The 16,199-nt window shown below is 34.3% G+C and overlaps 2 protein-coding genes across 4 annotated transcripts in view; both read left to right on the top strand.

The window, feature by feature from the left end:
* LOC149807452 (heparan sulfate glucosamine 3-O-sulfotransferase 1-like) overlaps positions 1-16,199 on the top strand; it is a 219,137-nt gene that overhangs the window by 143,477 nt on the left and 59,461 nt on the right. The gene's annotated exons all lie outside the window — the stretch shown is intronic.
* The window catches only part of LOC149807454 (heparan sulfate glucosamine 3-O-sulfotransferase 5-like), a 125,461-nt gene that overhangs the window by 68,408 nt on the left and 40,854 nt on the right, over positions 1-16,199 (top strand). Inside the window, exon 1 of one of the 2 annotated variants that reach the window (XM_089966690.1) lies at positions 15,379-15,661. The exons of the other annotated variant lie outside the window; for it this stretch is intronic. The gene's annotated coding sequence lies outside the window, so the exon portion shown is untranslated. Of the gene's footprint in view, positions 1-15,378; positions 15,662-16,199 lie in introns of those variants that run through there. 2 annotated transcript variants of the gene reach the window in all.

The following is a 16,199-nucleotide window of genomic DNA, read 5'->3' on the forward strand; positions in this document are numbered from 1 at the left end:
ATCCATGCGTATTAATGAGTGATCTTATAACCAACCTTGTTACCTCTCTGGAGGCCATATTTCTGATCTCATTTTGATCAAACTTGGAATATAGGCTTATGTGATAAATTCTCGGATGAGAGCAGTAATGAGTGAGAGCCACTTGTATGAATGAACCATTGTCCGATTGGATGAGCCTGTTGCCACTACTAAGGCCACAATTCCGATCCATCTTTGATTAGACTTGTACAGACTTGTACATTAATATGATTTTGTCATCAAGATCTTATATCTGACATGATTCTGATTAGACCTGAAATATATACTTATATCTGACATGATTCTGATTAGACCTGAAATATATACTTATATCTGACATGATTCTGATTAGACCTGAAATATATACTTATATCTGACATGATTCTGATTAGACCTGAAATATATACTTATATCTGACATGATTCTGATTAGACCTGATAAATATACTTATATTTGAGATGATTCTCATTAGACCTTAAATATATACTTATATCAGACATGATTCTCATTAGACCTGAATAATATACTTATATCATCAAGATCTTAGACTGCTTCAGTAATAAGCAAGATCCATTTATATGCATGAGGTGATCTTCCATATGATTTGTTGTGTTTTACCATTCCAAAACCCATAATTCTTATCCAATATTTAATCAAAATCAGAATGTGGATTTAGATCATCAAGGTCATGGCAGTTTAAATAGTAGCAGGGATCCACACATATTAATGAAGTCATTTTGAATCTGATTGACTGACCTTGTTGCCACTCTTGAAGCCATATTATTGTTTTTGTTGGGTTTATTATTGTCAAGTTTGTGGATGACTTTGATTATGAGCAACAGATTATGCATATTTATAAAGCCTTTGGTTTTAGAAAGTATTTTTATCTAGTTATAGTAAAATAGGTAAAATCAACATCATATCAAGTTTGGGAGATAATTTACATATTATGTTTTCTTACAATACTGGTTAGCCTGCTTTAGTGAAATGATCAACTGTTATGTAAGATTTTGAGTGATATCAGGCCCATTTTTGCCTCTTGTTCTGTGGGACATAGTACCCCAGTCCAAGGCAAGATCACTACATCACACCAAGACAACAAAGAGGGAGGACAGTTCCCAAGGGAGAAGGCAATACACTGTAATAGATTTAGTAGATCATATGATATAAGGAGATGTCATATAGCTTCAGCTGTGACACTGGTGCTTGCTCATAATCAAATATTGTCTCCCCTATAAGTCTGATAGTCAAGTATTGTCTCCCTTGACCAAGGAAAGCTGCTCTCTGTCCTTAAAGAGATCCATTTAGTCATCCAATCGGAACTTTAGAATTTATTATATGCTATACTGAAATGAAATGAGAGTAATGTAGATGAAGTTTTATACATTATTGTTTGCACTGTTTTGGGTCTTTATTGTCTCTGCATTAATTGATAATATTCTGTTTTAAATGTTGCTTCTTTGTGGGCTTTTATTGGTAGATACAATTCTTGTACATTATATTGACTTAGCTTTAGATACATAATGTAATAGCACACACATTGCACTTGTTACACAAAGCTAATGACATATCCTGAATTAGGAAACTGCCACTGGGATTAAACCTGCTGTTGGTGTATCATAACATTGGAGACCTTGAGTGTCTTTCCACACATGGCTGTCCATGATGGCATAAAGCACATAATAGTGGCTGTCATGAAAAGTAATTTTAAAAAAAATAAAATAAGTATTGTTATTAGCGGTTCATTTTGAATCTGGTAGCAAAGGGGAAACCTTCATGGACTAAGAAGATTAGAGTTTTTCATGGATCAATGGACTGTCTTGTGCATTACAAGATGGGTTCATACGTTTTTTTTAATGTCTTTCAGATATATTTTTTCATAGCAGTCTCACAGCTTTGAATCCAAAAATATTATACAGCTTGAGGCAAATTAATCCGGCAAGGTAGGTTGGATAGGTAATCTGTGGAAATCTTTTGCTTGGCCTACTGGTGCAGTAACACCAAGATGAAGATAGTTTAGGTCACAGTGCCCTATTTATTCTTGTAATTATCTGAAGACACAGGATATCCAACATGAAATTCAGGTCAAAATACATCTGCAATCCTTCTGACAAATTAAAGATTACATTAGTTTTTCACCAACTTAATTGATAAACTAATCTATCTTATGCACCAGTGTTAAATGAACCAATCTTTATTTTATTTTTGCTATTTTTTTGGGTAAAAATAAGCATTAAATATCAAGAGGTTACAAAGAATATCAAGATGAAAATCAAAAATATAAAATTAGGACACTAGTACATAAATACTTATGATTGTACATTTTTAATTTCCAAATATTCTAAAATATATAGTAAGCTTTCATTTAGGAAGACTTGGATTTATTGATTGATCCAAGTTTTCCTTGAAGAATTGATGGATTGATTGATTTTTTGTGTGTTTATCAAGACATAAGGGGTTATATTGTGCTAAGGTAATGAAATAATCCAAAATGAAGAACTTATTTCTATGAAAATCTTGTTATATGTTTCACAATTAATTTGCCATCTTGGTCTGGACAGGACTTTTGAACAAAATTCAAGACATGATTTAAGACATCTGGTTTATTCCAGGTGAATATTATAATTTTAATTGCTTGACACTTTCAGAAGTCAATCTCTGTGCTATAGCCACCATAAAAATGTCACTGATCCCATAGAAAAAGCATTTAATGCCAGGGTGGTGCTGAAAAGCTGAAAGTGATGTACTTCAGTTAATATTTTTTTCTTTAACAGTACAGTTAAGAATATTAAATCATTGTGTCGTGAGGCACTTATCAAAATACTATGCAGTTGAACCATGTTAATACTGTATACAACATGAGCAAGTTGCCTAGCTACAGTAGCCTGGTTCCAAGAAATTGGATCACTCTTAAGATTGAATTTGATGAACATCAGTTGGAATTTTCAACATGAATGTCTGAAACTATTCATAATGATGGTTTTCTACTTCTAATATTCATTACAAATGTGACAGATTTATGTATATTTCTTATCTGAAAGAAATTAAAACAATAAATTATTTATTTTAGATAATTGAACCATAAAGTAATTTTGATTCATTCTTACTCTGTGTTAAAAAATAATACTGTATTCTGCTGTTGGAGAAATAATTATTTACTGTAAGCATAATTTTGGGGTACATTTATTATCTGCTCTTCAGTTACAATTAGCCAAGAGGTGAGGAAACATGATTGCCCATGTCAGATTAATGGTTGTCCTCTTGAAAATCTTGATGGACCAGGGATCCTATCATTCACAGTCCTAGACTGAGCCCTCTGCTTCCATGAAATTATTTCTAGCATAGCCTCTAGGCCTGGCCTTTTTAATGCTTTTAATGTAGAATTGAGAATGCCTTCAGTGCTTTAGGGTATGACAATTTTAACTTTCTAGTGGAAGTTTGGGAATTTTATTTTAAAAATATGTTTTACCCATAAAGATCTTGAGAATAATATTCTTGTTGTGATTTATAGAAAAAATAATTAATGAGATAGATTATATTACTTGAAAGAAATAAATTATTTTGAGGTAAATGAAAATAATTCTTGGATTGAAAGAAAATTCCAGACCCCCACACCCATAAAAATTAAATGGTTGGTCCCATTACTGCATTCTAGAGGCCATTACTTATTGTAGGGGCAGAAGGAAATCATTTGCAGTATTGCTCAGTAATCACCCTATTGCCATCCTGGTTGTTATTTCCTTATTTGTACACACACACGTGTGTGCACACAGACACACACACACACATCTCTCTCTCTCTCTCTCTCTCTCTCTCTCTCTCTCTCTCTATATATATATATATATATATATATATATATATATATCCCAAAATTTCATGAAAAAAGTTTAGGTATTAATATCATAGATAGTGTTTATCATCCTTATTATTGTTCAGGATGATCAAAGTTATACAAAAATTAGCTGTGTTATATATAAGATATTATTTCATAGATGAGCTAGATAATGATACTGGTCAACACCACTACAATTTTAGACAGATGTGAAATACAAGTTTAAACAGGTTATCATTTCATCGCGTTCCAATACTGTGTCTCTCCTGAGATGATGGGTGTCTTATATTCCTCCTGTCACTAACTGAAATCTCCAATATACACAAAATGATTATTGAAATGTTTATTTTGTTCACACCTTCAGGTGTCCCATATTTGTGGTAAGGCTGCCTATGATCATATGCTTGTGAATAGCTTAAGCAGTATAAAGCAATTAACACCTATCAGTAGGGTTCGTCAGAAGCAGTGCGAAAAGGTGTAAGAGATTAATTAAATCAGCATGAAACAGGGTTGGTCAGAAGCAGTGCCAAAAGGGGTAAGAGATTAATTAAATTAGCATAAAACAGGATTGGTTTTGGCTTCAGAGTTTGAAGTTTGTTGAGATGTCTAACTCTGCGTTTTCTACCAAATCTAAGTAACCAAAATTATGTGAAATTCAATGATTGATGGGAACATAAATTTCAGTGATTGGAATCAAGTTAAAAGAACACAATATGCATTCTGCCCTTCTCGTATAGCTGCTTTTAAAACTGCTACTCTGACAAGAATGACATTACGCATCATGCAGCATATTAAACATGCAATGAATTTGCTATCATGAAATTCATGTTTGCTTAAAAAATGCGGATAAGGATATATGTGCTGAAACACTGTTTGCCAACTTTATACCTGATCATGTTCTCCTATTTATGATAGCAGATTATTTTTCAGCTCTAGTCAAAATAATGCTCTCTGACTCAAAAATTGCACAAACATTCACATGCAAATAGGAAAAAAAACCTACTCACATAGTGACCCAAACTTTGGGTCCACCACAGTGGGATAAGAAAATCAAATATATTTGCTGCACTTGAAAATTCACCATTCTCCTTGAAAATCCTCCTTCGAAAGTCAAAACTCCAAAACAAATTGTGCAAATCTTCTGATTTGTTCTAAGCTGATATCTCTATTCCATCACATGTATTTGTTTCAGTTATTTTTGACCTCCTTAATAAGCTAAGTTTTTGCCTTATTTGTAATTAAAAAAATACACTCTAGAAAAAGGAACTTTATCTTTCATTTCATTTGATTTGATGATCCCTTTAAGTGTATGCTTATATGTGTGATTGACAGACAGAGATTCTGAGCCATGGATTTATTGTCAGATAAGTGCTGAACTCAATGACCATTATGTGTTTATTTGGCTATTACTACAGATAATTTCCTAGTTATTATTTTTAGTCATCTGGTAACACATACACTAACAGATAGATGATACCATAATTACTTGCTGACTTTACATTAGTTGACATCAGATATGGACATTAAACTGGACCTTGACAAATGTATCACCATCATATGACATGATTACCTTTCAGGCATGACACTTCCATTCTGCACACAATTGCAACAAACACCTGGTGATGCTAATCTTGAAATTGTATATTCAACAACATACTCATTTGAATAGTACAAATTAGCCTTGAATGTGTTAATAGCCCTACTGTATAATCACATCACCAAGGTAATGGATAAGGGAGTGGGGTAGGCTGACAGAGTTGTTCAGTTCACAGCAGGCTCCAGGTAGCATCATTTGTATATTGTATTAATACAGCAGGCTCCAGGTAGCATCATTTGTATATTGTGTTAATACAGCAGGCCCCAGACATGTTGTATCATTTGTATATTGTATTAATACAGCAGGCCCCAGACGTGTTGTATCATTTGTATGTTGTATTAATACAGCAGGCCCCAGACGTGTTGTATCATTTGTATATTGTATTAATACAGCAGGCCCCAGACATGTTGTATCATTCGTATATTGTATTAATACAGCAGGTCCCAGATGTGTTGTATCATTTGTATATTGTATTAATATAGCAGGCCCCAGACTTGTCGATGGATTGAATGTTTATTCAGACTAATACAAATATCTTCTTTTGTATAGATAATCAGAAGTTGGACTTTTGTCCGTAATATTTTCAGATTTTCTGACTGATTTTGTGTTGGATATATTTTTGATATTTGTGTACGATCTCTGTACTGAAAGAAATTTCCAGTGGTGATGCCTTTCTTGAGGGAGAACATTTTTGACACTTTTCTATGTGGACTTTTGAGTCCAAGCTTGAGTTTTTCAGCTGGAATGTGATGGTATTTTGTACAGATTTCTCTTTACTTTTCCATAACAACATTTAAAAAAAATGCTCGTTAGATACTATTTCCATTTTGATCACTAAACACTTTGTTTTATCATCAATTGAACACACAACACTATTCAGCTTTGAGTTTACATTTAAGTTTTGAACACATACCACACTTTGTGTTATTCAGTTTTGAACACTACAGTTTGTTATTCAGCTTTGAACACCGCATTTGATGTTATTTAACTTTGAAGACCTACACTTTGTGTTATTCAGTTTTGAACGCCCTGCATTTTGTGTTATTCAGTTTTAGACACCTCGCAACCTGTATTATCATTTAGTATTTGTGCAACACTCCTGTAGGGTTTATTTACATGTGTGATGTCATAATGGCATGGGTTGGTGGGACCTTATGTTGGTACCAATTAACAGAATAGACAGTGTTTAAGCATATTAATGTAATATTCTAATGTTTACTTCACAGATAAATTATCGGTAAGGACCAAACTCACAATGCACTTTGAAGAGTTTGAGTACCGACAGGTTATGGTAAACATTTCATTATGTACATGTAAATAAATGACCAAAATCACCATGACTTTGAAGAGTCTGAGTACCGACAGGTTATGGTAAACATTTCATTATGTACATGTAAATAAATGACCAAACTCACAATGCACTTTGAAGAGTCTGAGTACCGACAGGTTATGGTAAACATTTCATTATGTACATGTAAATAAATGACCAAAATCACCATGACTTTGAAGAGTTTGAGTACCGACAGGTTATGGTAAACATTTCATTATGTACATGTAAATAAATGACCAAAATCACCAGACACTTTGAATATTTTGAATATCAATGCATTAATGGAAAAAAGGTAAATATTTTGTTGTTTGAACACATACATAAATTAGAGACCAAACTGATGTAGAAATATGAATAGTGTTGTGGTTTATTTTCTTGCCTGAGAAGGATAGACTCTTGCCAGTGTTTCAGGAATCAATTTTCTAATGATGTTGTTGTTGCAGGTGTCAGTGGTGTTGCATTTTTGCATTTACCTCATTTTCTTGTATATATATATGTTGTATATACAGTCACAAAACATTAGAGGTGTATTTTTTATGTGTGAACTAACTTAGGAAAACTTCTGGTGGACTGATTAGGACATTTACTCCAATCCCTCTTTCCATGACTTGTCACTGAAAGGTTGCATGTTCAAATCCCGACATTCTACCAGCCCAAGCAAGCCGCTGCAGTGTGTCCATAAGCAATGCATTTTTACTCCAGTTGCCATGGTTCTAAATAACCTACTTGTGTTGCTGTGCCATAAAACATGAAACCAAACCTATGTTTACACCAATGCACAAAGAAGCTTTAATTCTTGAGAACTGTAAAGCTTTGTCCTTGATTGATATTGACAGGTTCAGACGCCCTGGATGAACATGAATTTGCTTGTCCATTCAGTGTCTTCATATGCTACATGGTATTGCAGCAAATGTGGAGGATGCAGTTTTAGAATTCTTGGACACACATGGAAGATAGTGTAATCATTAGTTTATCAATGGAACAGAGACAGGTATAATTCTATTGCTTGACTTTGCTTTATTTGCCCAACAGTGTGGTATCAAGTTCATTTCTGCATTGTTTTTGTACATTTGCATTGAATAGGTGATATATACTGTATAATTTTATGGTAATAATGTTTTAAAACTGTATAATTTTATGGTATTGATGTTTTACTTCTTGGGTTCTTATGGACAGAGACAAGAAGAGTTTATACAGTAGCCTGTCATGTCAGCCATCTGTTCATTTGCATAATTATTTTATCCTTTAACTCCATCAAAACCACTGACAGCATTGCCATGAAATTTTACACTCATTCATCCTGGAATCTACTTGGTCATAAAGAAAAAATGGTGCCTGACTGTCATCCAATATGGCCATTTCAGTGGCCATTGTGTAAAGTTGTTATTGCTACTTCTCCTGAATGAACGGTCAAATCATTGTGAGTTTTACATTAAGACTTTTTGTGATGTCTAATTGGATCTAATTGTAAAATGTGCTGGCCTGACAGCGGCCAATATAGTGGCCATCTTTGAAATCTTTTTATCATTACTTCTTGTCCTATCAGTATGCTGTCGCCAATCTGATGTTCAGCATGGAAATATAGTGCCATTTTGAAAATATCTGTAAAGGCTGGTCATTTCAACATTGGGTTTAAGTGTGTTTCGTATGTTGTTAGTTCTAAATGGTAGTGATCAGACCGTAAACATCTAGAAAAACTCCTTATAATTACAACTTCACCTGAACCAATGGCCATATTGGCATGGGTTTTCTTTAAAAGACTTCTTGTAATCTCAGATTGGTCCTAAAGGAAAATGGTGGTGATCAGATCTCCAGTATGGCTACCCTGGCATATATATTGAAAATCTTATCATTGCTACTTGGTGTCATTAACATTTGATTTTAAATTAAAGATTTCTTATGATATATGAAATTGATGCCGGTCAGGTCTCCTTGGTGGTCATCTTGAAAATATTGTTATTGCTCCCTCTCCAAAACAAAATGGTCATGTCAGCTTGGGATTTTGCTTCATGTAGATGGTCCAAAATGAAGAAGGTTCAATCTTGCATACAACATAAATCCTGATTTGCCATAGCATAATGCACCTGTAGCTAAGGGTCTATGCTGTTTGTTCTACTTATTACCCCTAACAAACTGCACAGACACAGATCTGTTGACACATTATGTGATGACAGATTTGGATATGTGCAATTTGCAGTTGGACTCATAAGCAGATATTTTTGTCTACTAGTTATCACACAGTTCTTATTTCTGATGATATGCCATGTTGGAAAATACAACTAGCACACTGATCTGTTTCACTGGAATGCATTAATTTGAACAATGTCATTTGCTTCTGAAATTTGCCTGCAAATACATGTGACTAGTCTAACCTGCTTTTGAAGCTTAAAATTAAGGGTGGATAATAACACACTCTTTTTCTCATAGTTAATCTTGGAAGTCATTATGAAGAAAAGAGTCTGTCAATTAAGGAGATTGTGAAATCAATTACTGGTTTTATCCATGATTTAAGGCTCAATTTGCCACCACATGATTAACTACAGTAGTTATCTCCTTCCTGATCTGCTTTTTCTTGCTGCAAGTAAAAAAAAAATAATTCTGATAATGGATTTATCCCCTAATAAGAGAAAGATTATTCATTTGGTAGTTTTGTATGGTTTGGCTTGTGAACAGTTGTGGTCATTTATTTTTAATCCTTATAGCCAGGTCAATCCATGTATTTGTCTGCCTGTGTTTTGATCAGCTTTTCTTAATGCAAGTCAGGAATTTTCATGGATTTATCCCCTAATAAGAGAAAGATGATTGGTTTGGTAGTTATTGTATGGTTTGGCTTGTGAACAATAGTGGTGCCGTATGTCATTCATTTGTATTATTTATAGGTAGGCACTGTGTATAGCAAGGTCTATCCATGTATTTGCCTGTAAATAATTTAATTTCAAGAGCATGGCTCTCAGACTGCCCATGGTATCTCTTTAGAACTTGATGAACATACTTGATTAATACTCCATTTGTTCCCTTTTCTATTAACAATTCTTTAGTTGCAATGCTTTTGTATTGTTCAATCATGCATCCATTATCAGCGCTTTCATTTCCCAATGTGCAGCATGTGAGAAAGCTTGTTTACATTTTTGTTTCCATGGTGTAACATCCCTACAGGTTTTGGTACACATATTAGACAATTGGTAGAAGTGTGCCTTTTGCTATAAAAAAATCTGTGGTTTCTGTATTTTAATGTTTTGTCGATTTGTCCATTCAGTCATCCTTTATCCACAGTTTTGTTTTCAAGGCAAAACTCCAAAACTAATAAGACAAGTCCAACTGCAAAACTGCACAGACCAAGATGTTCTGGCACATTATGTGCCAGCAGATCTGGGCCTGTGCAGTTTGTAAGGAGTAATCAGTAGAACCAACAGCACAGACTCTGATCTGCAGGTGCATTATGCTATGGCAGATCATGATCTTTGTTGTTTGCATTTGACATGACTTATAAGTGAGTATATACGGTATTCAAGGTATCTCTCTGAAATGTGGTGCACATATTAGACTAGTTGTGCAGATGTGCCTTTTGTTATTACCAATTCTTCAGTTTCAATATTTCTAATGTTTTGTCATTTGTCTGTTTAACTTCTATTCGCACTTTCTTTCAGGAGCAAACTCTTTCCCTGTATATGTAACAAATATAAACTTCTGATATAGCAAAATTGTGTGTGTTTGTGTGTGTGTGTTATTTTTTTTTTTTTTTTTACTTAGCTTTAACAATTCTCCAGTCCTAATGCTACGATGTCTGCTGTGGCAATTTATAATGATGTCTAGCATTGGAACATCATGCCACAGACATTTAGCATCACTTCCCACCCAGTCACATTATCCTGACACCGGGTCAACCAGTCCTAACACTATTTTCCTAATGCTGAGCACCAAGCTGCAAGTACCTTTCTTTATAAGTCTTTGGTATGATTCGGTTGGGGTTGGAACCCACGACCTGACCCACATCTGAACATTTTGAATATTTTGTCTTCTTTGCCCTGAGACATTTTAGAGGGGCAGGAGTTGTAGATGACTCCATCTTATTGTTTCTCTTTCCTACCCATTATTGTAGTAATGGGGATATAGCTTTTGGTCTGTCTATCATCTGTCTGTCTGTCTGTCTATCCAATAAATGTTTAGTTTCAGAGCATAATTTACCAACTGTTCAAAAGACATCATCCAAACTTCATGTGTATGCCAAGCAAGTTCGTTACAGGTGTCCTTTATACTTAGAATTTTCCACATACCATATATACTCACTTATAAGTCAGGACAAACTGCAAACAACAAAGATCCTGATCTGCTATAGCATAATGTGCCTGCAGATTAGGGTCTATGTTGTTTTTTCTACTGATTATTCCTAACAAACTGCACAGATCCAGACATGCCAGTGCATTATGTGGTGGCAGATCTGGGTCTGTGCAGTTTGCAGTTGATCTCAACATATAAATGGGTATATATGGTATAATGTTTCATTATGTTACCAAAAACAAAACAAAGGGTACCATTGGTAGCATGTAAATGGAGAGTGATTTACCATATGATTCTCAAATAAGTAACATAAAAATTAAGAGTGATGGACCAGAGGGTACTTTCAGTAGTTTTTAGGTGGGGGAGAGGTTATGGGTAGGGGTTTAAGTCATCTCATCGCTAGATAACTCTTGTTAAATCAAAGAGGAATTGTAATGGGCTTGTAAATGACCCATTAGGATTAATTACAGTGTACTTTTCCAACTATAGCTAATGAAAAGATATAAAGCCTGATTGTGCATGTACTACACTATTATGACCCTTTCATTCACAACCATTAATTAACTAAACAAAACACAATCTTGCCATAATTGGATAAGTTGTCAGAAATTATTCTGATGTACTCCAGGACTATCATTTGTGTACTTCTCTTCTTTTCTGTTGTTATAGGTGTTCATGATCTATTGTGTACCATATATATTTACTTACTAGTCATATCCAACTGCAAACTGCTTAGACCCAGATCTATCATCTCATTATGCACCACCATATCTCAGTCTAAGCAGTTTGTTAAGAATAATCAGTAGGGGTAAAACAATTACAGGGGTGCAAGAGAACTATGGGGTGGGGGGACAGACATGTAGTTGACAGCTATTAAGTTTTATGGATGTAGGCCAAAACAGGTTTAGAGGTGAAATCCAGGGTTTGCAGTTGGACTCAAAACCATCTAGAATGAGAGTATCAGAACATTCAACAAAGAAAAGTCCACTTTATGTTAATGACACTTGTATTTGGTAACTAATTGATGAATATTGGGAAATAATAATTTATTTGACATTTAAGGGCATGTCAACTCATAAAAGGCAATATTGTGCGATTTCAATGGGAGTAGAATGCCTGGCCAAGAGATGCATTATAGCAGCCAACCCAGACTGATCTGGACAGGATGCAAACCTGTGACCTTTATTTACCTTGTGAGTCCAGCAAGCTAACCACTGAGTCACTGCAAAAAATTACCTCTTTATGATAACATGTATTTTACATTTATATTTGCATTATGATTTGACATTTAATATTTATACTGAAATATGATTTGGTGGAAGAAAGGATAAGATGTTTGTGAACCAGATCAAGTATAAACATTTGTTGCCAGATTTTTTATGTAAGAACATTTCTTTTTAATATCGTGCTAACCCTTTCTTTTGTATAAGCCTTGCATGGACACTGCATGACTTGAGACTGTCCATGACATTAATGTGTTGACATCCGTGATTTTCATTAAAAGCTTCTAATTAACAATCCAAAAATGTATTTTTCTATGGTAACTGTATAAACTGATACCCAGTCTTTGCATGTTCATGGGCAAGAATAAATTACTATCTGAACTCGCTTATAAGACTATTCGAACTGCAAACTGCACAGACTCAGCTCTGCTGTCACATAATGTGCCAGCAGATCTGGGTCTGTGCATTTTGTTAGGAGTAATCAGTGTTTTAAATAAACAGACCTGCTGGTGCATTATGCTTTGGCAGATTAGGATCTTTGTTGTTTGCAGTTCAACTTGACATATCAGCAAGTAGATAAGGTAGTTTTCAGTGTCAGGCTGTGTCCACATTTTATCCTAATTATGGTAAGGTAAAATTAGATTTTAGTTTTTTTGTGTCTGCTGTATATTGCTGAAATAATTTGCTTTCATTTTTAAAGAGAGACATTTTCTTTGCTTGTTGTCTAATATTTAAGAATGTGGGTAGTATTTAGAATCATTGAAAGTAGGTGGTTAACAAGTAAAAGGCATTCACTTTTTAAGCCCACTTTTCATTAATAATTTTGTGTCACATTTCTTGTAAAGCTGGTTCACACTCCATGTGTGCAGATTTTTAAGAAGGTTTCAGAATTCCAGTGTGTCCCATGGATCCCCAGAGAAATGGAAGGGGGTCATAGGAAGTTGAAAACTTAGGTCATTAATAAATCACATCTTCATAGGTGTCATATCAGGTGATTCCAGTTTGAATGGATCCCCAGGACAGGGGTGAAAGATAAAAATATAGAATCTTCTGAAACCAATTTGGTACTTTCCTGACACTCCACAAACTTTTGTTACAGACCAAGATACAGCTTTTTAACTTGGTATGTGACTTCTAAATTGGGTTCAAATGTGCACAAGGATTCAGACCATGAGTGTGACAGTGGACCAGGAGGGGCTTAAAGGGGTCATGCAGTACCATACATTCTCATTTTGTCAGTCAAGTTCAACTGCAAATAACATAGACCCTGATCTGCCTTTGCATACTGCACTGACCGATAAGGGTCTGTATTGTTTGTTCTCCATGACAAATTGCATAAACCCAGATCTACTGGCACATTATGCAATGGCAGATCAAGGTATATGTAGATTGTAGCTTATCACCAAAACATACCATAATTGGTGTAAAAGCAAGGGTTATTGAGTGCACTTTATCTGGACTATATCTGTCTCCTCTGACTGACCCTAAGTTCTCTAGGTTAAGAGTCAAAGGTTCAAAAACAGGATATCAGCAAACTATTTGATCAATATTTAAAATATGTAATTCTTGTAATTTAAATGATTTGCATGTGTATTTTCTCTGGTTGTTTCATCAGTGTTTACTCTTTTGATGGAATACTATCAATGGCATTGTCTTTGTCCGTTTACCATTACTGGAAATGCAAACAACACATTTCAAACAAGTCTTTGGTTTTTTATAGGTTTGTAATTGTGGTTTTTGTTTATTCCATAAGTAAAAGGGGTATAGTATGGGTTCAATAAAAATTTCCAGGATGAAATGGATAATGAAAATGTTACTAGAATTTCAGGCAGAAGGAAGTATGTGAATTATACTAATAGTTTTCATCATCATCATCATCATCATCATCATCATCTTCAATATCATCATCACCACCACCACCACCACCATCATCATCATCATCATCATCATCATCTGTAAAGTCATAAGTTTGAGGTTAAAAAAATCCTCAAGTACAGTATCAAATGGAGCGCAAAATATGCTTACAAGTTTCATTTCATTAAGTTCTGTAATAGTATTTCACCAACATCATTCTTAACATCTTTGAAGTCATGTCAAATATTTAAAAGATACAGAAAGATTCATCTATGTACACAAAAAATAATTTACTTATTGTAATTTGTGTTGTGCACATTATTTTAAAAATGATAGTGTGAATGGTCAACATTCTTCTCTTCTCTCCCTCCCCAACTCCCAATGGTTATTCTTCTTGATTTTGTTGTTGTTTTGGTCATCTCAGTTGTTAATTATTTTTATTATCGCCTATGAAATATATATCAACAATGTTTGGATTAATTTCTATTTTTTTCGTCATTTATTGATGGATTCAAAGTAAAACAATGGCAGTTAATTCCCATCTACTTAAGTCTTGTCATTGACTGAAGGTACGTAAAATAACTTATTTCACCTGACCTAGATTAAGTAAGTGTAGATTATTTTTCTTACTTTCTTTGTTTATATTGACCTAGTAACATGCATGTAGAAATGATATATTTTTACTATCTTGCATTCTTTCCATGTGTTGGAAAAGGCCAGATAGACAATGTGACTTTTTTGTTGCCATTTTAATTATGGGGCATGTCATTTATGTGTAAGATCAGAAAAGTCAGCATGATTAGCACCTTGCATGAAATTCTTTTTCTATGTACAAGATTTTCTTTTTAATAGTCCGAGTACAAAAACATTATCCATGAAGTTACCTTCTTAATGTAATTTAAATCCAGGTAGTACTTCTTTAATACGGTGCAATTGTTCATGGTTTTCATCACATCAAATATTTTTATTTTGTTCTCTTTATATTTAAACATTGATCTTAAAAACCTTCATTTGGTTCTGAGCTTATACAAAAAAGCTTCTTTAAATTTTATCATGCGAGTCAACAAGTGCAATTTTTTAGAGAGATTAAACACAGCTTAGTTCCCCTCCTATTCTCTACCCTAATCAAATAGAGGGTCAATTGTTCCGTAATTTTGTTATTTTGTATAAACTCTGAACTCAGTTCATGGTAAAATTGATGGCTTGATATGCCTTTTATTAATCAGTTGTTAGCTGCTGGTAGGCACTCTTTGTAATTTCCTATTGTTTACTTCCGAGCAACAATTAAGTCCTGGCTATTGTCGGTTTCATTCAGATTGTAGTGGCAGCCTGTCAGTGAAAATTTACAATTTAAGAAATGTATTGGGCTTCCATTCTAGACTAGTAGCTGTTTGGTTTAGCTGGTTTGAATAGCTTCATGGACAAGAGAAGAGTGGATATTGTTGGACCCTTTTGTGATGTAGGGGTTTCAAAATTGGGTCTGATGAGCTGTTTAATTTCATTGAATATAGGACTATTGATGACTGCTGGTAAGAATTGATTTGTTTTCCTTTGCATCCAAAAGTCTGATACAGCATTAATATATAGTATTCAAGACATGAAATAATCAAGACTTTAATTATTTGAATAGAGGACCACCCATTTTTTAAAGTTGATTATTGGAGTCTTCTCCTGGTTTATACCTCAGAAGTGATTACTGACTACTGCTGGCCCATCCTTGCAGGGCATTGCATATTGTGATTGTGGTGCAGTTACCCACTAAATATATTTTGCATGTTTTTTGTTTTGTTTTAAATCAATGGTGATTTACACTGAAATAATATTGAAACTCTAATAACCTAGAATCAGTTTTTTTGCTGTTGTGGTTTTAAAGACACTTTTAACAATATTGGCTAAACTGTATCATGAAGAGGAAATTGGAGCTAAGACCCTTACCTAAGGATACGGGGTGCCGAGTGGCTGAGTGGTCTAAAGCACCCTCCATTACGGATCACTGCCATCTTACCTCTGTCTGCATAGGTTCGAGTCTCGGATTTGGCCAGTGTGGGTATGTGAGAAAGCTTGCAA

This window comes from Sinohyriopsis cumingii, chromosome 1 (genome assembly GCF_028554795.1).
Source record: "Sinohyriopsis cumingii isolate HCF-2022 chromosome 1, ASM2855479v2, whole genome shotgun sequence".
Taxonomy (NCBI): domain Eukaryota; kingdom Metazoa; phylum Mollusca; class Bivalvia; order Unionida; family Unionidae; genus Sinohyriopsis; species Sinohyriopsis cumingii.